The sequence below is a fragment of the Triturus cristatus genome, chromosome 11 (genome assembly GCF_964204655.1).
Source record: "Triturus cristatus chromosome 11, aTriCri1.1, whole genome shotgun sequence".
NCBI classification, from domain to species: Eukaryota; Metazoa; Chordata; class Amphibia; order Caudata; family Salamandridae; genus Triturus; species Triturus cristatus.
Window position 1 is genome coordinate 353,951,063 of NC_140594.1, and position 26,654 is coordinate 353,977,716.

Sequence of the window (26,654 nt, forward strand, 5' to 3'; positions counted from 1 at the left end):
CTGCTGACGAGAGGCAACTACCTCGAAACACGTGTCCAGGGATGGCTAAATGCAACACATACTTTTTTCTTTTTACACATCGTGGCATAGGCGTACCCACCGTCGCCACTACATTCACCACAGTCCTTTGGGGCAACTTGCTGGTGTGACGAGCAGTGTGCGACCAACTTGTGTTCAAATTATTACGGCTCCCGTGAGCTATCGGGCTGACGAGCCCTGGTTCTGCACCTGCGCGCCATGAGAGGTATTTGACCTGTTTTAATTACATTTTGGCAGTCCACTCGGCACCCCTTTACATTGTCCTGCTCCCTGCTGACGAGAGGCAACTACCTCGAAACACGTGTCCAGGGATGGCTAAATGCAACACATACTTTTTTCTTTTTACACATCGTGGCATAGGCGTACCCACCGTCGCCACTACATTCACCACAGTCCTTTGGGGCAACTTGCTGGTGTGACGAGCAGTGTGCGACCAACTTGTGTTCAAGCAACAACAAAACAGTCCGGCTACCTGGAACAACCCCCCCCCCACCCTCCTTGGCAACCCCACTAAGCCTCAGCCCTTTCGTACTGCATCATCCATTCCACAACCCAATCTTCCATTCCACAACCCCAATCCCCGACGCACACTTTCCCCATTCCTCCCACTGCATCCTACCACATCGATGTCAACAGACCCCTTACTCGCCCTCCACATCCATATCATCTCTCACAAACTGTTCATAACTACGTAAAATTCAGAACGTTGTCATATTCGATGCGCGATCCCGTGACGGAGGGCAGGCCGCCACGGACCCCCTACTGCTTCCTGCCAGCGTCCTGAGGCCGTTGTGCACCCCACCGGCATACCCCGTACTGCCGGCCACAATGACCAGTCTTGGTTCCCCCCCCACCAGGTCGCTCCAACCAGGTGGGCCCCGAGCACCAACAGGCCTCGTGCCATGCAGGCAGTCCCTCACCCCTACTAAGTGCATCCCTGAAGAATGCTGCCTGCCATCCCCGACAGCATCCCAGGATCCGCCCCCCACTTCCCCCCAAGCAGCAACCCCAATTCAACGCCCAGCACGCCCTCTGCAGCGCTGCCCCCCCTCACGTGGACCCCCAGTGCACCAGCCGTGCCCCCAAAGACCCCCCCGGGCCTCCCCCCCAAGGGAGTGCGTGTCCGCGGTAAGGAGGCCCAACTCCACAAAAAATGACCGAGCCCCCCCACGCCCCCCCGGGCGCTATGACATGATCGATGGTTATCTCGCTGCCGTGTGGCGCTCCACGTACCCCACCGCCGTCTAAGGCCCGCCAACTCCCTCCCAGAACTGGCAAGAGGTAACACCTGAGCCCCCTTTTGTCGCCGCTGCCCCCCCAACTCGCAGCCGGCCCTCGAGACCAGACATGTCACCACGAACACCCCGCCCTGACACTGGGCCACCCCCCCGAACCGCACAGAGCCTCGCACACGTCCATGCCACCCCCACCTCCCCCCTGCTTGAGTAATGGCGGCGTGCATCACAGTGGCGGGTGGACGCTCAACCAGGCTCTGCCGCCAGTCCCCTCACCTCCCGGTGGCCAGGATCGGAGGTGCCCCTCCCCCTACCTGATGCCGCCTTCACTCCCGGTGGTGGCTCAGCCTCACAGCGACCGCCGTAATGCAGGTCCCGCAATGGATAGCCACCACCGCAGCAGCACCTTCGCTCTCACAGGCACGCGGGCCATCCCGGCCCACGCCTGTGCACACGCCCGGCTGGCGCAGCTCCTCCCGGCTCGCTCAGCCACGCACTCGCGGTGCAGACAGCCGCCGCCTCCTCGAAGGTCGCCATCGGGCTCCGTAACCACTGATGATGACTTCCCCGAACAATACCCGGGCATACCGCAGCTATGAAGGAAAAAATCCCCCGCTGATTGACCAATCGGCTACCTGCCCCAACCTCCCGCTGACCGACCCCACAAGATTTCTCTAGGTCCCCCCGGTGGTGCTCAGGTGTCAGGGAGAGGCTGGTTCTTCTTCTCCCGACACCTTATAAAAATCTCCCAAATCCCGCCCCTTCCCATTGCCCCTCTAATCCCATCCCCACCTTGTCCTTCCGATCGTTGCGCAAATTCCCCAGGGGAAGACTGGTCTGCGACCTTCACTTCCCCTGGGGGCTGCATTGTTCTGTCGCCTCCGTTTCACCTCCGCACCGCTCCTCCCCCTACTAGAAGCTGATTGCTTTTTTCATGCAGAGATCACTTCCACAGCCAACCTCGTGTGCGCCGAAAACCTTTTGCAGCTTCTCCCAGAGTAGAGCGGGGTCATGGACGCTTGTTACCACCCAACCCTGTGACGAGTTAGGAAATAGAGAGGCTGTAGCAGTACACAGCCTCGCTGATTGACAAACAGACTAGGAAACCCAGGGCTTGTGCTTAAAGCACCCAGGCTGTTTTCAATCAGCAAGGCTGCAGTGCGTCATCATAGGGCAGTGCCTTACAATGTCGTAGACTGCCGAAGGCCAGAGCTGAGATCAGGTAAGCCCTGTAAATTCGGCGACGGCCATCACATGTGCTCTAGCACATGTGCTTATTGCAAGTGCCTGCTTTTGCCTGACCGTTGCGCAAAGCGACGGTCACACGCTTTCAAATTATAATGATTTAAAAATTTTTAACACAACAAAAATTGAAGCAGAAATCGAAATGGGGGTGCCCTAATCAAGAAACTGGATGAAGAGCAACTGTCTCAAGCTGAAGACTGACTGGACCGAAGTCGTAATCTTCAGCAACAGTCCGTCTCCATGAGTCTTCGCGGCTGAAAGAGCTATGACAAACACACATTCCAAACCACCCGCGCTAAGAACCTCTGGATCATCATTGACACCAAACTGGACATGACCGCCCAAGTCAATGCCGTCACTGTCTCATGCTTTCACACCCTGAAGATACTAAGGAAGATCTTTAAATGGCTCCCAATAAATACCCTAAAAGCCATCACCCACGCCCTAATCGCTAGCAAACTGGACTACGGGAACACTCTCTATGCCAGGATCAACAAGCAACTCATGCGGAGGCTCCAGGCCATCCAGAATTCAGCAGCCAGAATCACTCTAAACCACCTGCACCGCAAATACATCTCACCTCGAGAAGCCAAACTGGTTACCCATACACAAACGAGCACATTTCAAACTCATCACCAACACTTTAAAGCAATGCATAACTGGCCCAGCTTACCCGAACAACTGCATCTGTTTTCATGTACCTTCCAGATATCTCCGCTGTGCCATATTCCTACTTGCACACATTCTATGGATACAGAAAACAAGATCCGACGGTTGAGCCTTCTCTTGCATCGATCCTAAAGCGTGAAACTATGTGTTGCTACACATCCAAGCCTCCTCCTCACTTCTTGAATCTCGCAGGGCCTGAAGACCTGGCTTCTAGAGTAGCTGACTCTCGGCCCTAGGCTGACTAGTCTCATGCATGCTCAGCGCCAGAATATTCTCCCTGATGATAATGTGCTTTACAAATCACCATAACATAAAATAAAAATGTCCAAGAGACATCGCCATTAATGCAGTTAATTCTTGGCTTTGAAACAGCCTTAACTGTCTCACTAACCTCCTGTTATAAAACAACTCATGCATAATAAATACATACATATATACTTGCATACAGGGGCTTTGGGTCAGCCCTCTTCATCTATTGGTCTGTTCAACTGCCATTTACACTTTGCTTGAGCCCACCACAACATACAGCCTGGGGATACGTTCAGCCCACTTAAGTGATTGACTCATTGCCACATGGTTGTCAGGAAGCAGTCATTATATTAAAATTATGAGCATTTTGTTAACGTAATATTGTTGTTGCTTCCACATTTATTCGTTTGGCATCTTCTCTTCTTTCAGTTTTATTTTTGTTGCATTTTCGTGCATACACTTGGAATAACAAAAGTAAATTTACCAATCGCACCAGGTTTCCAAGGCCAGACCTTCTACCTTTGCCAATGCTCACCATATTGATTCAACAATCAAAAGAACAATTGCTTGACTGCCTGTTTCAGGACTCTTACATTCACTTATTCCTTAATAAACCAATCAATGTTGCAAATATTGTGCTTTTTGCTGTAAGCTCAACTAGTATTTTTATTAACCTCACGGCTCCTCTAGTGTTGTGTTCATATTTTCCTTTGTATGGCTCCTTTGAGATATGTTTGTCCCTAGACTTGGCCTTCATCTGTTTCTTATCCAATAACAGAGAGCCCGATTCAATTAGTTCTTGATTTTACCTGTGATATGAGAGCTTTCGAATGACCACTCCATTAGAAAGGGAAAGAAGAGAGATGCTACCATTGGAAATGCTCTGGAAATCAGAGTTTCCATAGAAAGAGCGTTGTTTGTTTCGCTAATAACTATAGCGCCGTTTGACAAATCTTCAAAAAACTTTCCTAAAAAAATGGTCACCCATTTCAGCTGCTTCCTGGACAGCACTGGACAAAGAAAAAGGGGGATCCCAAAACACATTTCCCCACACAATTTCCAAAGGGAAAATTAGACAAAACAGAAAAAATGGCTGAAAAGAATTACACCAGATTTGGCAGAAAGCTAGATATTTATCCAGAAAGTGTGCTTTCTGTGATTTGATGTAAATCTGTTCAGCCACAATAGAGAAAGTAATGTTCAAAATGTATATATCAATTGCCACAGGACTCCCACAAATGTCTCACGGGACAGCAAGGGAAAATAAAGCATTCAGTTTGGCTGGTCCCAAAACAGTCCCACAGAGCCTGGCCGCCAAATGAAGAAAAATGTTGCGTCCTCCATCACAGGACTCGGGGTCTTTCGCACTGGGGTTGTGGAGCCCTTGTACTGTGGACCGGCAAACTGGGAATTAAGTACCCCATTTTAGCACTTGACTCTCAGAGTTGTGAGGCAAAGCAGTTAAAGGCCTACTCAGGGTAGGTGCTGTGAAGCAGAGATTTAGAACTCAGCATAAAAGTTGAGGTGGGGAGTTCTAGAAGGTGGGCATCTCTGTCCAATCCAGGGATGCCACATTATCCTTCTCTCTAGGAGAAACTTTCGAGAAACATCCCGCTAGCTGGTCCACTCCCTCACACAGCTTGATGAGATTTTTCAAAATGACAAAATCAACTCTTGGCTTGCTACTGCTCTTGTGGGGCTGGTGCCAAACGTGTGACTACTCCCCTCTGTCTCTGTGAAAAGGGCATGCCCAGGCTTGTCACGAGGTGACAGTTAATCAGCCTATTCAGATTTCTACCCCTCTCTCTATCTCTGCCAAGAGAATTACTCTTCTGGCAAGCAGAGAAATTAACTTGACACAGTAGAATAGTTCAAAGCCTGCATATCATGAAGTGTTGCCTCAGGAAAAAACAGCAAAAACTAAAGTATATGGAGAATCACAAATACGGATACACTACTAACTTCACCAATGTCTCTACGTCATCCTTTCTCTATGCCGAACCAATGCGAAGTTAATATTTTGGTGCAGATTTCACCTATAGTGTGAAATAAAAAGAAAACATTGACTTACGGTAAACCTGTCATGTTTGGAGCCATGGAGCCGTTGAAAGCCCCTGTTATCCCTTAGCCAGCGTTGGGCCATCACTTAGCTACTGATTCAGTGAGCAGAATAAGAAATATCACCAAACACACCAACCGGGGGAGAAACAGGGATAGGGCGTGAAAGAGAAATTCAGAACTGGAGCTCGCTCTCTGAGACTTCATCTGTGTTAAGGGACGGCAGCAGTCTACCTTGATGGCATGAATCTTGGGTAGATCTACCCAGCTGTAAGGCACAGGGCAGAAGGGCAGTACAATTACCAGCTGGATGTAACATACAGGTAACTGAAGCAAGTCTTACCGATTCCAGCAGGATGCAACGATGACCCCTGAGCTGATCAAAATCCAGGAAAGACCCCATGGTGCTGCTGGCCACACACAGGTAAGATTCTACAAGACATGGGAGTTACCAGACAGAAACCAAAAGAGCAAGAACTAATAGTGTACATACTATGTGCGATTCGCCCCCCACCCCCATCCCAGGCCGAGTCACCCTTCCCCCCAGACAACCTGTAACAGAGACTACACACTGTCATAGTTGATTTTCCACAGTGTAGTCCTTTTAGTCACATAAACATGATTGTTAGCCACTGAATGTTTATACATCATAACAAAATGAATAATCAACATTGACATTAGTTGAGCCTTAAAGACATTCTGAAGATGGCTCAAAGATACAGAAGCAGGTTACATAAGTAAATTTGCATTTAAATTCATGAGAACTTGTATTAAACCCCCAATAAAATTGTGTCAGTCACCCAGTGCTCGTTGACCCAGCAGGCCCCAACTTGCACAGGCCCTGAGCGCACCCTTCAAGGGCCTTTGTGAGCATAGGAATATCACAGATTGTCCAAGAGACATAAGTAGCCACTTCCCAACCTCCATCCAAGAGGTAACCACTAACCAGGGCAGCACATAATGCATTGGTTCCCACCGGGGTACCTGCTCTCAGGTGCACCCCCAAATAAATGTTTACACCAGCATCACGGGTAGGGCAGGAGAGCTTAGGACCATCAGCAGGTCAGCCCAGCCCTCCCGCCAGCCCAGAGTCCCACTGAAAGAATGCTCCCCCCCAGTCCAGAGGGCTAGTCAGTCCATATAAAAAATGTAACTCTCTGTAGCTCCCGCTACTTTCCTGCCAAGGACCCTGCCAACCTTCAACAAAAAACAGAGGGTGGGAAGCTCGCTGCTAATCCATCTTCTGGGATGCCGAAGGGAGCGAAGAGGAAGATTCGAGGCCGCCCCACTTCTTTATCCTCCTGGGAGTCCCATCGCGCACCTGGATGACGTCAAGACGCCGCCCATTCACAAGATCACTTCTGGAGCATTCGAGAAGGCGGGAGAAAGCCGGGGCTCTTGCCCGAGATGCTACCCCCCTAGGTGTGGGTGGCGCCAATTCAGGTTGGGAATAAAGATGGACACATTAGGTTGTCCATTTACCATGTGGCATCTATGGCATTTCTACATTGTGTGGTCCTCCTTTTACCGGGTGCCATCTATGGAATTTCATGATACGTGAATGAAATCTGCAGGTTCCCTTGATCTTTCAGAAATATCATACCGCTTCTTGGCCACATGGTATTGCAACTGGCCTCACACATGGGAATTCATAGTTCTCTTGACCTCGTTCTCTGGATACCAATCTAATAAGATCTGAGAAGACTTGTTGCGAACATATGTGACCAAAGGTGTAACCCAGAAGATGTGAAACAAGGGTGAATGTGCCAGTGAGAGGTGAGCGTTAGCTTTAAGGCTGACTTTCCAATCTTTTTAATGACAGGTAAAGGTCCTAGAAATTGAGGGCTTAATTTGAATGGAATCCCAGGAAGGGTTATATTATGAATATATGTCTTTGTCCCGCAGTCTTTTTCCCCGCAGGGAATCACAACGCGGTCGTTACAACGATTCCGCATACCATTACACTGCAAGTTGGAACATCGACTTACGGAGGGGAGCGCTGGATGTTGGAATAGTATAATTTACTATTCCAATTCCAATCTGTGCGGACACTAGGGAAGGTGTTGGATTTTAAATCCAACGCCTCCCCCCCTCCGCAAGTCGTTGTTCCATTGTGAATCGCTGCGGGGAAAAAGTTTCATCATAAACGTTGTTTACCTCATACTTTTAGTTGACAACCAGACCATGCTTCCAACCTCATACTTCAGCCTTCCTTAGGTGCTGATCGGCAAAACGTTTAAAATTAGTTTTTGGTTTTACTGAAAGCTGAATGGAGGCTTTCTGTATCGCATGACGATTCTGTAATAGTGAGGTAACTGAAGGAACTGAGAATAGGAACTCTTTCTGTGGAATGATCTGTGTGTGGAATGCATATAAACAAAAGAAAGGGGATCTTCCCAGCGAGAAGTGAAAAGCGTTGTTATGAGCATAATCAAATTAAAGTAATATAATGCGTTGGTACCTAGCAATGGGATAGTTCATCAAGTAACAAGACAAGTATGGTTTCAAGGACTGAACTGAGCATTCAGTTCGACCATTGCTTTGCGGCTGGTAACTCATGCTTGGTACCAACCTTTTTCATTATCTTTGTCCAGAAGATAGATGTAACTTGTGTTCCTCTCCCTGTACCTATGATTTCCGGCAGACCATGGAGTTGAAAGATAGGTACAATGAAAATTCCAGCTAATTCTACAGCTGAAGGTATTCTTTTCATGGGAATAAAAGGTCTATGACTACTAATACTATTCTGATGGTGGTACGTCCACAAAAACATTATTGGAAATCATTTTATAGGGGTGACGCAGAGTGTACAGAGGTTGTAACTTTCCTCCAGCAGAACAGTTGGAGTCTTTGACTTTAGCACATATAACACACCTGGTGGTATATTTCTGGGTGGTCTGCTTTATATCCGGCTACAAAAGGTCTATGGTGATGAGTTTCGGCATCTTTTTCTGACCCAGTGTTTTTCTGTTGCAGAAGAGTAGTACCATCTACAATACTTAGTGTAGGAAGCTGGATCTCTCTATAGTGTACTAAAATAAAGTACATTGAACAGAGAGGCAATGGGATCTCCAATTGGTTTACAGAGGCCAAAGTAGATAATACTAACGCTCTCTTTTGTGGTAGTGGGCGAGCAGTTAGGCTTATCAGTGGGTAGTGCTAAGCATTTGTTGTCGCTCGTAGGCTCGGATCCCTGTGCTGAACTCGGGCTCTCATCCTGCACTGCTGACGTGGGGAGAAGGCTGCTACGCCGGACCTTTACGGGGAGAGACTTTTGCTTTGCCGCCAGAAACCGGACTACCTGGCACCCGGGACTGCGAGGACCAGGGTGCTGAGCGCAGCAATCATCAGCTGCACCTGGTCCTCTTCCCGACTCCTCCCCTCCAAACTTGATTAAGCCTCGCGACCCCCGCTTCGCGGGAGTCGCTCGTAGGCTCGGATCCCTGTGCTGAACTCTTGGGCTCGCATCCTGCACTGCTGACGTGGGGAGAAGGCTGCTACGCCGGACCTTGACGGGGAGAGACTTTTGCTTCGCCGCCAGAAACCGGACTACCTGGCACCCGGGACTGCGAGGACCAGGGTGCTGAGCGCAGCAATCATCAGCTGCACCTGGTCCTCTTCCCGACTCCTCCCCTCCAAACTTGATTAAGCCTCGCGACCCCCGCTTCGCGGGGGTCGCTCGTAGGCTCGGATCCCTGTGCTGAACTCTTGGGCTCTCATCCTGCACTGCTGATGTGGGGAGAAGGCTGCTACGCCGGACCTTGACGGGGAGAGACTTTTGCTTCGCCGCCAGAAACCGGACTACCTGGCACCCGGGACTGCGAGGACCAGGGTGCTGAGCGCAGCAATCATCAGCTGCACCTGGTCCTCTTCCCGACTCCTCCCCTCATCGTGTCCTCACTACCTATAACAACGAGGCCCCACCCACACGCGCTAGCGGGACGCGTGCGGGTCGTAGCCCGGGGCGAAGACCGGGCAAAGAGCGGGCCCTCTGAGGCCCTCAGAGTCACGAGGAGACCGGACCGGGGGAATCCCCTTTATCTCCCAGCAAACGTGAGTTGTGTGTGCGATAATTGTAGCATTTATCATGGCCGAGACTGTCCCTATAAACGCACCCACAACTATTGGCGGCACAAACAAAGGTACATTGGTTGATTATTTTATGAAGGTTGCTGCGGCCACGGACAAGGAGACCACGCTCGCTGAACGAAGGGCTGAGCGACGCCGGTCCATAGAGTGTATTAAAAATAGGACACCATTGGATAATTTGTCTCCTCCGACTCCCATTGAGCTAAGTTCTCCTACTCTTACGCAGGAGGCATTAGCTATTGACAATGTTCCTGTGCTGCTTAGAGTCATTGATTCTGCATCTGACAAACCTAACTGTTCGCTTGGTTCCACTGATCCGCCCCCTTCTAGTATTTCTACCAAGGAAACTGACATTATCACCATTCCCTCTCAACCTAAGGCTAAGGCCCCCAACAAGAAGGTGGGGAGGGTTGTGGTGCCCAAAGCTTCAAGGCCCCCTCCCTCTAAAAGAAGAAAGAGGCTAGGTGATTTGCCAAAGGACAAGATTTATCACTCTGACTTTGGCAAAGGACCCATTCAAACTTCAGTAACTACATCTCTGTCAAAGGTTCCATCCGCATTTCCAATGACACACTCCATGGCCATAATATCTCCTACTTCTTTGGCACCCCCCCTTCTGAATTGACTTGTCCCTCGCTGCCCCTACCCAATGTAGGTCCGATGCCACCCTATCTTGAGGGCATCGAGCAATTGATAAGGTCATTTGTCCTACCCATTATCGAAAGATTAAAAAACATAGAGCAACGCCTAGGGGACCTAGAAACAGCAATTACAAAACATCCGGGGGCACGCAAAGACCTTGTACAACCAGTTCTGCCCCCCCCTGTGGTACCAGTCTTAGCTCCTATCTACACTAGGAAAAACGATATGGCTAGTCTTAATTGCCAGTATATGGCCAAGTCCTCTTCCAACATAGCCCATCAACGCTATGGACAAAGCGATGTGGGTGAACTGATAAAGGAAGCATCGGACCCTATCATAGAAACGATTCCAAATGAGAGGGGCAGGAACCAGCATTTAGCTAGGGCAAGAGACCGACCTAGGCATCAAGTCGATCTACCCCCAGAGGCGGTTCCATATGTGGTAGTGCTCACAAGGGTCCCGCCCCTGGAAAAGGGTAAAACTGAAGGCTTTTACGAACTCAAAAATAAAACCATGCACTGGCTTATGTCAAACAGACCTCTCCCTTTTAACATCAATGGGGAGATATTACATGTCCGGAGACTTCCTTGGGTAGGGCGTAGAAGCAAGGACATCGAAGGGGATGTAATTATTATAAACTTCAGAGACCCTAGAGCAGTCAATCACATCCTAGACTACCCCTTGGGTAACACCTGCGGGTCCATAAATCCCCGCGAATTGCTATACTTCTATCCAAGACTTTTAGTCTCTTATAATGTATATCCCAGGGCCCCAGTACAAATGCCGACACACCCCCGTGCATTTCCTGCATTCTCTGTTCCCCCTGCTAAATACTGTAACACCTATGCACCCACCTCTGTGGCTCATGAAAATGTATCAGAATGGGTTACGGTCCCCTCTGGGAGTCACAGATATGGCCCAAGGAGGGTGAACCATAGGCCACCATTTACTCCCCTTGAAGTCGCAAATAGATTCGGCGCCTTATCAGGACTCGATGACTGCGACTGACATAGGAGTTCTCCCGACCATGGGCCTAGCACCTTGGTGTACCAGGCTATGGACATTGATCCGTTTTTTCAATTGCAGATTTCTTGCCCGCAACATTCCACCACTCGGGCTACCTCAGCCTCCACCTGAGACTCATACAGCGCCCCATGAATACGCTACCGCGGTTGCAGAAGAGTCAGCTATAAATCCCTACCATCCCGTATCTAGGGCGGAGAGGGTAAAGGCGCTGGGTGGTTGCTTGCCAAGACAGATTAATCTGACACAGGGTTCCTTAACTAAGGTACGCGATGATGCAGGGGTTTGTGCCCTTTTAAGGCCGGTAGAAAGCACTCCGTATGAGATTACAACGACCGCAGATAGGGCTATGAGGTCATTGGAAATCCTATCATGGAACGTGGCTGGGTTGCCTAACAAGTTGGATAGTAGTGAATGGGAAACTTTTATTAAAGAATATGATATATGCATGTTCCAAGAGACGTGGGCCAGAGAAAACCATTGTTACCCGGGGTTTGCAACTTTCAACGTCCCAGCCAGATGGGGAGGGAAGGGACGCCCATCTGGCGGTTTATCAACATGGATCGCTTCCCATCTAGGCTGTACGGCTGAGATGGTAGAAACAAATTCATCTGACATCCTGTGTGTGGTCTTACGTTGGCCCACTGGGATGGGCCTGATCTTGGTAAATATATATTCCAGACCGGTCGGAGTTGCGGCTACCTCAAGGTCAATGGAGGACTTAGTGATATTCCTTGATTCTCTCTCTGGTTCAGAAACACTCTTGGTTGGAGGTGACTTAAACATTCCGTTTGAACCATTCCCGATTCACCTAGATGGGCTTAGTAGTGAGGAGGATGATCTCTGGGAAATCCCAAGCATTGCGGGTCCGCCAGTCAGGTCATCATCACCTCTCCTACTTCAAGTTATAACAATGACTCTGGCAAACTCACTCAGAGCTTGCAACGGCAGGTTCCAAGGGGACATACCGCCGCAACCAACTTTTAATAGACTAGGCCAGGAGTCCCGGATAGATTATATAATGATCAAACTCCAGGACTGGAAACTGGTTCTAGATTTTAAAATAGCCCCCAGGCTAGACAGCGACCACAATGCCCTAATCCTTTCACTAGCCGCTGACGGATTTTTTAATGGTGCTGTTCCAGGAAATAGATCATCTGCCCCCAGTCTTACCTTATCCAGCAATAGGCGAAGAATAAGGTGGGACAAACTGCTAGAGAATCCGACTTGCATAAGGACCATATATGAGCTAGTGGCATCAGCCCTTGAAAAAGTGGAAAGACTCCTCCCTCAATTGCCCTCGCCAGATGGGTGCTTCTCCCTCGGGGACATTCACCAGACTCTTTGCGATAACCTTGCTGAGGTATTGAACCCTGTGGTCCGGGACAGGAAAGTGAGGAGAGAAAGAGCCTCATGGTTCAATGCCAGTTGCAGGGGAGCTAAGAAAGATCTCCTTCGGGCGTTTAAAAACAAGGAGGCCCCCTCGGTAATTAGGGAAAAGCGGGTCGCTTACAAGCTCCTCCTTGAAAACGCTAAAATCGACTGGGACTGGGAGAATTGGGCAGAAATGACAACTGCACTTAATACCAGAGACTCAAGGAAATTCTGGCAAATAGTCAAACATGGCTCAGCCGAGCCTGTTATGGCTATAGAGGGAAATATTGCGCCCGAAGTATGGGAGGAACATTTCTCATCGCTTTATAGTAGGGCTGGGCTAGACCAAATAGGAATCCAGGCCGGGACCCCAGTCGCCTTAATCATTGATAATCCCTCTGAGATGGAAGATTTCAACTTGGAGGAACTGGAAATGGCAATCACCCGCCTTTCCACAGGAAAAGCGCCAGGTCTTGACAAGCTCCCAGGTGATCTCTTAAAGCATGAGGTTGGAATTTGGGCACCCTACCTCTTGGTATTGTTCAATGCCATCATCCATGGGATGGCGGTCCCTCCAACTTGGCTCGGGGCGGAGATTGTGCCCATCTTTAAAAGGGGCTCACCTCTGCTCCCTGCTAATTACAGACCGATCAGTCTGATAGACGTCCCACAGAAGCTTTTCGCGAGGCTTCTGTTGGATCGTCTCTTGGACTGGATCGAAGAGAGGGACATCCTGAGCCCCCTCCAGGCAGGGTTTCGTCAGAAGACCTCCACCATAGACCAGGTCTTTAGGCTGTCCCTCTTACACTGGAAAACAATACAGCTGGAGGGTGGCAGTCTCTATACTGTATTCGTGGACTTAAGGGCAGCCTTTGACCTGGTTCCACGCGGTAAGCTCTGGGAAGTGCTGGCGAATGTTGGGGTGCCAGCTGATCTTTTGACAATGATCATCCGCCTCCTCACTAACACCTACGCCCGTGTGAGGTGTGGTAGACAGGGTGCTCTATCAAATAAGTTTCCCGTTGACAGAGGGGTAAGACAGGGGTGCGTACTCGCACCAACCCTGTTCTGCCTCTTTGTCAACGGCGTTATTGATCACCTCAACGGGGTCCCCAATTCGGATGTCCCAAAGTTGGCGGGAAGGAGGGTTCCGGCAATCATGTTTGCGGATGACACCCTCCTTCTCTCCAAGTCGCCGATGGGAATCCAGCGTGTGTTGGATGGATTTGGGGACTTTTGCAGAGAGCATGGATTGGAGATAAATACTCTAAAGACAAAATTCATGGCCTTCAATCCGCCACCCAGGTTTCACCGCATCCCACGTATAGGGAATAACATACTTGAACGAGTTAACACCTTTGAATACCTTGGTGTTACCCTTAACGAGGAATTGGGGTGGGGTCCGCACCAGGAGAAATTAAGGATGAAACTAGTGCAACATGTTGGCGGAATACTAAGGATGGTAGGGAAGAATAGGTCGACCCTTAAACCCATAGGCCCACCCCTCCATATTTATAGGGTAAAAGCCAGAGGAGCTGTTACATATGGTAGTGAATTATAGGGTCACAAAGTCTCGGATAGTCTGACAAAAGAGGAGAATAGATTTCTTAGGTGTTTAGTAGCTCTCCCTCCGAGTACACCCCTAGTGCCTCTAAGACTCGACCTAGGCATTAGACCCCTGGAAGAAGAGCTGGCACTTCGTCCCGTGATCTATTGGCGTAGATTGTGGGCGGTGCCCGATATGATTCATTATAGACAGGGCCTGCAGGAAGTCCTTAGCTTTCCAAATTCGGGGAACATTGCCTGGCTTAAATTTGTAAGGAATAGTCTGGTGAGCCTAGGTCTGGATGCACTTTGGAACGACCCTCGGGATGCCTGTCCCAGGCTTCCTAAAAAAGTTTTAACCAAACTGTATTATAATTCCAAGGCTCCCACACTTCGATCTTTAAAATCTCTAGGGTCTTTAACGTACCAATTCCTTTACATTAAGAATACCTACAGCCTTGAATCAACCCTTGACAATGTTTACCCTGTAATAATTAGGAAGCTTTATTTGCAATGGAGGCACGGGTCCTTGCCAATTCGTGCTCTTACTAGTCTTTGGTCTGTGCCGACACCCAGTATTTGCCCGGCATGTAGAGCAAGCGATGAAACTGAGCTGCATCTTATATTCTTCTGTCCGGGAAATACTGAGGCGTGCAGAAAATGGATCATTCCCGCTTGTAGGAATCTGGGTTTTACCAGGTGCCACGAAGCCTTTAGAATTTTCAAGAGTGAAATGGCTGTTCACATTGTGTTTGCTGTGGCCAAATTTCTGGGGGCTTTATGGCACAAGCGGAAACGGTATTTAAAATTGTCATTATGATTCATCCTGCACTGTGTTAAATGGCACATGATTCTATGTAACCAGCAGGTATCTAGCCGTGCGGCTGCACCAATTTTTTTTTTTTTTAATTATCTAATGTATGGCTTTTACATGTTTTTATATTCATTTTATGTACTTTTATGGAGATTCTCCGAAATAAAGTTTTTCTTGACTTGGCATTTGTTGTACTCACAGAGGCAATAAATGAGACAGACACTCAACGAATAAATCCGAGACCAACTGTGAAAAATAACATTTCCTTTTATATATGTTTCAAAACCAAGAGCTTCATTCAAAGGTAAGTAATGTTTTCGTTAGAAATAGTCACAGGTGAGTAAAACATTCAAACCTGTGCGCGCAGTGCAATCCTATAGGAGGAAAAGTCAAAGATGCATAAAGGTGGGTACAGTCGGCTTCAGGATTTCATCGTCAGGGTTCTCAATTGTAGTAACAGCAGTTCTTCATGAACCGCCCAGGTGCTACTGGGAGCTGGGTGCTGGTGAGGCTGGTAGCTGGCGTGCTACGATGAAGGGGGGCCACCTGGAAGGAGGCTGCACAGGGGGACTTTTGGGCAAGACAGAGAGCTCCCAAATGGGGAAGTAGGTCACAAGGGGTTTTGGAGCAAGGCAGCAATGCTGGTTCATCGGGACATGGACCAGACGGCTCAGGTGCAGAGCGGTTTGGTCGGCTGGGCTGGGTGCTCAAAGATGCACCACGCAGATAGGGACAAACAGCTGGCAGAGGAGAAGTCAAGGCAACTGGGCCTCTCACAAAGTGGCTCTCAGTGATGCTGACATCTCCCGATGGCTGCTTGGTCCTGGTGCAGTGAGGATCCAGACTGGACTCTCACTGCTGTTGTTTGGTGCAGGGCATCTGGTACCACGGGGGTTGGTACTACAAGGCTCTGGTTGGTCTTGGTGTCTTCACGCTCGGTGCAGAGACAGATCTGACCTTCCAGAGCATGATTACCTTCTGTTCATCTGCGGCATTGGTTGGGGTTTGGGGGCTGCAAGGTGGTGGACCGGACTATGCTGGTCGGGGGCTATGGACTGCAGGAAAGTAGCTCCTCTACTCCAAAGGAGACTGTAGGTGATTTTCGAAGTGCTGACAGGCTACCCAAGGCTTTGGTAGTTCTCCAGCTCACAGGATGATTCACTCTGTCGCAATTGTTGAGAGAGGGCTGAGGACGGGCAGGGTTTTGCACTAAGGTCCACAGGTTTGCAGTTCTCGCCAGGCAGTGACTCTTCTTTGTCCTTCTTCTCTTGAGCCCTTAAATCTGAGTTCTTGGGTTCAGGGAAGTCACCTAAATACTCAATTTAGGGGCGTTAAGGGGGAGTGGCAGGTTGTAGACAATGGGCTACCTACCTTTAGGGTGTCAACACCGTCTATATGACCACTTCCTCTGGGAAGTGGGCATAACCCTGACCCTAGAATGCTGATTCTGTCCAAAACAAGATGGAGGAATCTGAAAAGTGGGGTCCACATCAGCTGGCTCGCTCTAGGGGTGGTTTGGCTGAATGAGGGCACATTTCCTAATCATATTCATTTTCCCACCTGTCTTGCTGCCAAAAAGTTGCCCAGGGCAGTGGGGTGGGCATCTCTACTATCTGGAGATGCCTGGGTCGCAGTAGGGCTGTTAAAGCTTCCCGCCCTGGAATGCACATCCTACATGTTGGAGGTGTGAACATCTCTGCCCAGAGCAGGCTTTGTTCCTGGCCTCCGAGAGCGGAGGCTCTCACCTCATGGAGGTCAGAAACCTGTCTATCGTGGCTGCCTGGTCGAGACTGGTTATTCAACACGCTAGTAATCAGAACATTTTCAGGAGGCACCTCTAAAGTGCTCTCTCGGTGCATTTTTTGATAAATCCAGTACTGTCATTAGTGTGGGTTTATCAAGACGAGGTGGTTGGTACTAAACACCTTGGGGTAAAGTGAAGCCATCATGTAGCAGGGAAACTCGTAATCACGAGTGTCAAGCCCACGTACTCGTCATGGCTTCCCTATGCACTTGTAATATCTAAGGGTGGGTTTAGATATCACAGGGACTGTTACACCTGGCATCTTTTACTGTCTTTTTGCTTCCTACCTCCTGTTTTGACTGTTTGCTGCATTTCATTTTTGTTGGTTTTAGGACTGGGGATATTCCACATGTGAAGCACAAGATTTACAGGCAGAGTGACAGAGTGAAGGCTAGCATTAAGGAAGAGGATTCCAACATGCTAACCCTAGGGGTGATTGAGCCCTCCAGCAGTCCTTGGTCCAGCCCAGTTGTCTTCGTTCCAAAGGCTGCCGCGCCTGGCGTCACTCCTGAACTGCAGTTCTGCATGGACTGCTGTGCGCTCAATACCGTCACCAAGACTGTCGTACACTCAATCCCTGAGCTGATGAGCTCATTGATCGGCTGGGAGCTGTGAAGTTCCTCGGTGTGTTTGATTTAACATCTGGGTACTGGCAGATTGCCTAGACTGAGGGAGCACAAGAGAGGTCAGCGTTCTCAAGAGCAGAAGGGCACTACCAGTTCCGGGTCATGCATTTTGGGTTGAAGAACACCCCTGCCATATTCAGAGGCTGGTCAACCAGGTCCTGGCTAGATTTGAGAACTTCAGTGCCGCCTACCTAGACAACATTGCGGTCTTCAGTTCTAGTTGAAAGGACCACTTGTAATACCTCCAGGAGGTGTTTAAGGCTCTGCAGGGCGCAGGCCTCACTATCAAGGACACTAAGTGCCAGATAGGGCTGGGGTCTGTGGTGTACTTGGGACTCCAGATAGGAAGCGGCTAGGTGGCGCCTCTACAACCTAAGATTGACACCATTCTGTCTTGGGCTCCCCCCAAGACCCAGACAGAGGTGAGAGCCTTCTTAGGCCTCACTGGGTACTACCGCAGATTTGTCAGTGGTTATGGTGCCATTGTTGCCCCCTTGACAGAACTGACTTAAAGCAAGCAGCCACGTCAGGTATCTGGACTGAGGTATGGCAAGGCCGCTTTCCACAACCTGAAGGACGCTATGTGCACGGCCTTCCTGAGCTGGAGTCGTGGGAGGAGATGTCACTGACACCTGAATAGGGCTTTGCCTGTCCTCACACAAAGCTGCCTCCACCCCACTGTAGTGTGTCTGGATCCAGGTCAGGGAAAGACGAGGTCTTGTTCACTACAAAGACTTTCCTTTGAAGTTTGCCTACTTCAAAGGCAGAAAGCTGTATAGGTTCTGGACCTCGGACACTCTTAAATCAGAACACTTTTGGATTGAGAACATTCTGCCTGGGAGAAGTTCTGGATGCTGTAGGAAAATAGGATCTGCTTTTATGGTTACCCTCACTTTTTTCCTGGTGCTAAGCTGTTAATGACTAGTCTGACTGGGATCCTGCTTATCAGGACCCCAGCCTCTATGCTTAAATTGTTATGTTCAGAACTTGGGTACATCCCAGATTGGATAATGGGGTACCCTTATCAGTCCCTAGTATATGGTGCTATGGTACCCAGGTCATAGGTACCCCAGAGGTCCCCCATGGGCTAAAACATGCATTATGCCACCCATAGAAAACCATTCAAAATGGAACTAAAGGATTGCCTTTGCAGCCTGTGTAAGCTGGTACTAGCACCACTTACTAAAGATATAGGTTTCCTATATCTAGTGTCACAGTGCTTAGAACCTATAAGTCACCCCTATAGCAGGCCTATGCAATCCTGAAGGCAGGGTGCTTGGTTCTAAGTGAGGGGGTGCCCCTGCATGAGCAGGCCAACCCTACAGCCTACGAAGTCCATTCTCCCGGGTTGTAAGTGAAGCAGCCATATACCATATAGAGGGGCACAGCAAAATTATGTGATGACCATCTTGAATTTTACTGCAACAAATCCTATCATGTTTGGTATCAAACATGTTGGAATCATACCTCCCACACCGTAAACGGTGTGGGAGGTATGATTCCAAGCAGTGGAAGAGCCCTCCGTTAGGCTCTCAGTGTTCCCGGTGCCAGTCTTCTAGATCCAGACAGCACAAATTGGCTGCTGCCGACCAGATACACAATTTTGTCTTCCTGCTGCTGAGCCAAGCTCGAGCAGTGGAAGGCAGACAATAGGCATCCTGTCACAGGGAGGTGTGACCACCTCCCATACAAAATGTAGTGTATTGGGACCAGGTCGGAGCACTTGCCAGTGCCACTAAGTCTGTAAGAGGGGCACATTTGGTGCCTCTGTGCATAGTCCAGTTCACACCAGCACTGGGAGCCGTTGGCACCCGCTCTGGTGCGAAAATGGACAAAGGATATGGGAATAATATCGCCCCTGTCCAGACGCTCCCCTGGGAGGGTCCCCTGAATCATCCCAACCCTTTCTTTAGGGTACTTAAAGGCTTACCTTGGTGTAGGTCCCTTGATTCATTGTGGGACAAGATTTAAGTCAAACATCACTTCTACTTCTACCGTCTGGGCATTCTGGACTTCGCTGGACTTCGTTTGGGCTCAACCTCATCTCCCTTCCAGTCTGTTGCATCATCCGTGCCTGTGCACCATACAGGAGAAGTGTGGCTCAATGATTAGAGCGGCAGACCCTGATGCAGAGGTCTAGCCCGGGACCAGGGTTCAATTCCCCGCCTCGGTGGGTCTTGGGCTCAAAAAATTCCACGGACCTGATAATTCTCGCCTCGGTGCCATTCCAATCATGGAGTCTCACTCTGCAACTCTGGGCAATAGCTTGCTTAATCTCCACAACGGCCCCCACAACGCTAAGGATGCCTGGCCTCCACCTTGGGGGTGCCCAGGAGTGGACGCCTCACAGGGAAAGCCAGGATGGGTTCCACAGCGGTATTCGTACAAGCGCCTTGAGACCCTTGCGGGTGAGTAGTGCGCTATACAAGTATCAATTTACATTTTACCTTCCAAGGCCTGTGGGCATCAAACACACGTGAAGGAATCTCCCTTGAAGTGAAGGAGTTACTTCCCTGCATTCGCAGACACCGCAACTAGGCTGACCGGTCTGCTGATCCTGAGCTCCTCCAGACTCCAAAAGGTTCTGCAACACAGGTGGTGGTTCTCCACAGCTCTCGAGGCTTGCCCTGCCGTCTCACCAAGTTTGAGGCCAGTATCCCTCGTGGGAGCTGCAGGAACTGAACCCCTGTGCATCGTGTCAACTTGCAGTTGCAAAGGCTTGTTGGCTTCCTTCCACCAAGACCTCCGGGCTCCAAGTAGCCCCAACCTCAAGCAACTCCAGTGACCAAAGTCTTCATCCTCATCACATTGTTTGCCCCGTGGCCAGCATCTCTTGGTGAGCTGCTCAAGGTCCTCTTGCGACTCCAGTGTCTCCGGCCTGTGGGTCCTTTCGATGGTCACCTTTGTTTCTTTTGGGCTTCCATGATTCCTCAGGACCTGTGCTGACTCCCCTGCTTGTGGTGAGTCCCCTGGACCTTGCTGGTCCTGACATTGCACCAAATTCGACTTCTGTGTTCGTTGCATTTGCCACGGCTTGTTGGTACTCCAGCCGGACACCGACCCCTAAGCACTCGTCATTCGACATTGGACAGCTCGTGCATGGCTTTTGGTCCTCCTCAGAGTCACCTGGTCCTCACAGCTGCAAAGTCAAGGTTATTGTCAACTCTCCTGCAACTCTCAACATTGGTGGGCATTCGTCTTCCAGATCTCCTAGTCACTCCTGAGTGAAATTGAATCTGCCCCCTCTGCTTGCAGGTACCTCTCTGTGTCCGTATCACTATGGGTGTGCTCGCGTATGCGTACCCATAGTGATACGGACCGTACACACGCGCGTACGCTCACTATCACTATGGGTGTGCTCGCGTATGCGTACCCATAGTGATACGGACCGTACACACGCCTGTACGCTCACTATCACTATGGGTGTGCTCGCGTATGCGTACCCATAGTGATACGGACCGTACACACGCGCGTACGCTCACTATCACTATGGGTGTGCTCGCGTATGCGTACCCATAGTGATACGGACCGTGCACACGCACGTACGCTCACTATCACTATGGGTGTGCTCGCGTATGCGTACCCATAGTGATACGGACCGTACACACGCGCGTACGCTCACTATCACTATGGGTAGGCCTACGGCAGCACTCCCATAGTGATAGGGAACGTACACAGGCCCTCAGAGCGAATGTACGGTGCCTTTCACACATCACAGTGGTGACAGGCAGCACACAGGAAGGAATAGAGCTGACATACTTGTCCATGGATGGACATCAAGGCATTGTCTGGGCAGTACTACATGTGTGGGGCACAGATGTGAAAGGCTGTGATGTGGCACATTGCTCCTGAGTCGAGAAGGCAATAGATGTATGATGAGATGTGTACAGATGTTATGTGTGACGGTGCAATATGTGCCAGGCATGCCCTTAACTCCTTTGACATGTGTGCATGTCGTACTGCACACTTGGGATGAGCGTCACTGGCATGGCACAGTCAACAACACACGCAAGTGTCCCCTGATGCCCGCTACAGGGGTTACCACACCAGACATGTGACTACCCACGGTGCACGATGTGTCTATGTCATGTATGTGTGGTGTGTTCCCATTAGCTTGATGTTGGTGTTCCCTCAAAAGCATCAGCTGTTGCAGCAACCAACATGTGTCTGTGTGTAGATGGACATGGCACACTGTTACGCACAACAGGCCACATGTGGTATCGGATGTGAGGTGCGTATGTATGCATGGGACACGGAGTAGCGTAACAAGGACCTGTCTGCATCCTCTCAATGTATGTGTGGTGAGTCATTACATGTACACCTTAATGGCAAGGTGTGTGGGCTGTCCTAGTGTAATGTCATGTGACCTGTGGCTCTAGTGTTCTGCTACCTGTCTCTGCAATCGACATCCTACTTCTGCTGATGTGTTGATGTATGTCACTCCTGTGTTGCGTCTGGCTGTTCACTTACACTGGGACACAGCTAGTCCCATGCCATGGCGTGTGTAGCTGGGTCTTGGTAGGAGTGTCACCTGGCAGCCATACGTGTCCAGGGCATGTAGCACATACCTGACTCCGTATGTAGCATATGTGTATTGACAGATTAACATGTGCTAAGTACATATAAATTGTTGTTGTAGTGCACTCACTCTTCCTTGTCACTTCCAAATTACTGCAGAGCGCCGCCTCTTCCCCGACCAATTCCGGACTTGGCTGACATGCGGGAGAATGACTGTATACGCTGCTACCGCTTCCCCCAACCGTTGATTAAGGAGTTGATGGCAAGAATGGCACCACACCTGCAACCGCTGCACAGGTATCCTACGGCACTGACACCCAAGCTGAAGGTGATGGCAGCCCTACATTTTCTTGCCACGGGTACCTTTCAATATACCATAGCTCATGTTGGTGGCATGTCCCAGAGCATGTTCAGCCGTGTGCTGCATTATTTCTTAGAGGCCATGTTGCTTCACCTGGATGAGTTCATCCATTTCCCAACTCCTGACCAGTTGACTGGGGTCAAGCATGGATTCTATGCCCTGGGAGGGATGCCCCATGTCATTGGGTCCATAGATGGGACACATGTGGCTTTGATACCACCACAGGCACAGGAGGTAGCGTACAGGAATCGCAAACACTACCACTCCATCAATGCCCTTGTGGTGTGTCTGTCCAACATGGTGATTTCACATGTCTGTGCTCGTTTTCCAGGATCAGCACACGATGCCTACATCATGAGGCGTAGCAGGGTGCCTGAAATGATGACGCAGCTGCGCAACGAACAAGCATGTGTTGTTGGTGGGTACACTCTGTCTGTCCTGTATTTTGCGTAGACTTCCAGCACGACCGCTCCTCCTGTCCTACTTATGTCCATGTGGTTTCCATGTAGGGGACGCTGGCTATCCCAAAATGCCATGGCTGATCACACCTCTCCGTAACCGCAGCACGCCGGCCCAGCTCCGCTACAACACCGCCCATGGCCGGACAAGGCGAGTGATAGAGAGGACATTTGGCCTCCTGAAGAGCCGATTCAGATGCCTCCACAAGACCGGCGGCGCACTCCCATATGCCCCGGCGAAGGTCTGCAAAATCTTCATGGTCTGCTGCATACTGCACAACATGGCAGTTGAGAAAGCTGTGCCACTCATCCTGGATCAAGATGATCAGGACCATCCACCCGTGGAGGACGAAGGGCTTGGCAATGGGGCTAGTGATGTGGAGGATGTAGTTCCACAAGAGGACATTCGGAGTCAGCTCATACACGACTTCTTTGCTTAGTGGTGAGTACCAGTGTCTGAGTGTGCACACATTGGTCCCCGTGTGGCATGTGTTGCGATGTGTGTGTCCATCTGCATGTATGCCACGTGAGTCAGAGGTGTGTGTGGATGTGTCACTCGAGTGATGGTGCCAGTGATGAGTGTATTTCCACAGTCATAATTGTGACCTAGCATGTTGTCATCCTTACATGTGTCGAGTACATGCAAGTGGTTGTTTTTTTTGTGGCTGACTTCTTGTGTGTCTCTCATCCCCAGGTACTTGCGCATGCCGTCTGCTGGTTGCATTGTTGTGGCACTGCTATTCCTCATGGACACGTCATCGTGTGCTGACTCAGCGTTACACGCACGGACAAGTTTGGAAGTCTCCTTAGGGTAAGGCATGCATCAGGGGTGTATTGGGTGTGGCAGTTGTTTACGATGTGTGCACACTGCCCCTGTCGATGTGTGGTTCCTCTGCAGACATGTCGCATCACCATGGGACACATTACATGTAGCTGGGTACACCTGAATAGATGGTCAGACTTGTTGACAGTCATCTGTGATGGGATAGTGGATTGTGATGATGGCATCAATGTGTGTGACACTGCCCTCGGACACATACGGTTTGCATTGGCTTGACATGGTGTGGGACTTCCACATTAGAGGATCAATGGTGTATGGCGGCCTCTCCGTGACCAGCAGGGGGTGTTTAGCTGTTACCCGACACTTGTGTGCCAGTTCCATGGCTATCATGCATTTGTGCTGCAGAAGGGGGGTTCCAGTGTTGGACCCACATGTTACTCCACATGACCTGTATATGTGTACTCCGAGTTGCCTCTGCATTCCCGAATACATGACTAATAAAGGTGTCCCTATGCCTCCAAGGTGCCTCTTCTCAGTCAATGCTGGTGTGTTGCCACAGTGCATACGGCATGTCTGGCATGGTTTTCCGTGATAGTGGCTATGTGTCTATGTGTAGAGTAGCAAGATGCAAGCTGTTTGAGTAGGATTAGACTCTGTATTGTGCATGATGTCCATGACTGTGTGGGTATTGTGACATGTGCCATCCCCATGCATCCAACGTTGGCCAGGCCACCATTCTCTGCATCCACCTGACTCAAGGTTGCAGGACATGGTTCTGCCACCTGTCTACACATACCTGGGTGCCCCCCAGGACACTCCACATGATCCCTGACCTCTGCGCATGACTGTCGCTGTACTCAATATGTCTGTCGGCACGGTTGTGCAGCCACCCCCTCAGCTGGTTGGGCCCATCACGGGTGTGTATGGTGCTCCATGTCTGTCTTGCCTAATACATTGTGACCCATGTGTGTCCTGTGCTAGACTCAGGCCCCAGGGTATGGATGGTTGAAGTCATATGAGAACTCAGGCATGGTTAGACTTTACAAGACACATGTAAGGTAATAATGCAAAATGTAGGCATCATCTCTTTATCGTGTAACTTTTTATTTGTGTTGGGGTACGTGGGGGGGGGGGGTATGACATGAGGGGTTTTCTGGGTGTGTGGAATCCAAAGTTCACTGGGGGAGTTGGTGTCCTTGCCATTGGAAATCATCAGAGTCCATGCCACAGTCTTTGTCAACATTGGTCAGACAGTGACCAGCAAGTCCATGTGGCAGAGAATGTCTTTTGCTGATGTGCTGCTGTTGGTCCAGTGGGCCAGGTGCCAGGCCAGGTGTCCTGGGAGATGGTGCTGTTGCGCCGACCCTCACGGTCTTTTCCGTGGACGACCCGCCCTCCTGCGGGAACCCTCAGAAGCAGGCCGTGACGATGTTTGGGATGCTCCGTCGGATGTCTCCTCCTCCTCCTGATCCCTCCCTGTGGGTGGTGATGTTCTTTGCCTGGTGGCACAGGGAGGGTTGCCCATGTTGTCGGCCATCCGACGGAGTGTACGGTGAATTCCCGTGAACACCGTCACGAGCTCAGCCTGTCTGTCCTCCCTCCGCCCTTGGTGTCGCAGTAGACAGGCATGTTGCTCCACATGTTGCTGGGCCTGCTGGGTCTTGATCTCCTCGAGGGTCCCCTTCATCTCGTTGAGGGTGGACACAACCTGGGCCATGCCCGTGGTGTCCTGCCGGTATGTGTCCAGGATGTTTCTGACATGGGAATATACCGGTTCCGTAGCCAACTGGTCAGGCTCGCGCCTCCGCCGTCCTCCTCTCTTACCACCCCTGCCCACTTGCACCTGGCCTGCCCTCGTGGGCACATCGGGTCTCCGGGACCCCTGAGGGGTGGCATTAGCGTTGTCGCCTGCCCCCTCCTGGGTGCCCGGTACACCGTGTCCCTCCTGGTCAGCCTGGCTGCATTGTGGTGGTGGGGCAGGGATCCTGGGTGTCTCCTGGGATGTGGCAGGAGTGGGGGTGGTGGTTGGCCCAGTTGTACCTGACGCAGGTGCTGCAGGTGGTTGGACACCAGAGGGGCCAGGTTGGTCGGGGTCGTCCACAGAGTGGTGAGAGTCGTCGCTGCCGGTGGGATCGTCATCCCGCAGAGCCGGGTCCTGTGAGTCTTCCCCCCCAGTGTTGGGGGGTGATCCACGACGTCGACCTGTGTGTGAGAGAGACAATGTTATTTTTGTTCCATGCAACATCCATGTTTCATTAGTTTCTAAGTTGGCACATTTTCTCTGGGTATTTGGATATGTCTTGCATTCCACTCACAGTGCACTTGTGCATGGGTATGTCCCTTAGCCACAGCTTTTGAGACTTTACCTATGTGTGGCACAGTCTTACTTGCTGCGTCAATTGTGACTGCAGTCAGCAGTGGAGTGAGCAGGTGTGGCGAGCCATGCATTGGCGCCTTCCGTGTTGCACTGTACGTGGGCACATGGAGTTGTTCCACACACTTATATAATGCAGGTAGCTGGCGTTGTGCTCGTGCACAGGTCGAGACATGGCCCAGTGTTTTGCCATGGAGAAGAGAGGGGGATTCAGGCACGGGCCACCCTTGTCTACATGCACGCAGTCCACCTGCTGACGAGCAGACATTCCCACACCCCCCAAGGCTGAATTGGTCTCCCTGTGTCTCCCTTTCTCACTCCCTCTCTGTCCCCCTCTCCCTCCCTCCCTGTGTCAGCCTCCTCCCTCTGTCCGTCTCCCTGTGTCTCCCTCCCTCTCTCTCCCCCTCTCCCTCCCTCTGTGTGTCACCCTCTGTCACCTCAGCCCAGCTTCCTAGGCACACACTTTTTGCAGATCTTTGAATGGCCCTTGGCTTTTTCATGTGAGTTTGTTTCTGAGCTCCAGGCACCCATTGGGTGTAGTGTCTGTGTCTGCGCTGCTGCTGTGGTGGTGTGTGCTGCCACTCTTTCACAGTGTTGGCTGTTCATTAGCTGCTGTCATGTGCAAAAATGTGCCTTCACCCCCATGTCTTAATGCAAGGCGGCCGCCATTTGCTGGCAAGTCTTTCCTGTGTGGGGACACACTGTTTGTCTGGCTGTGACCTAGGCCATATGGGCAGAGGGCATTGTTGT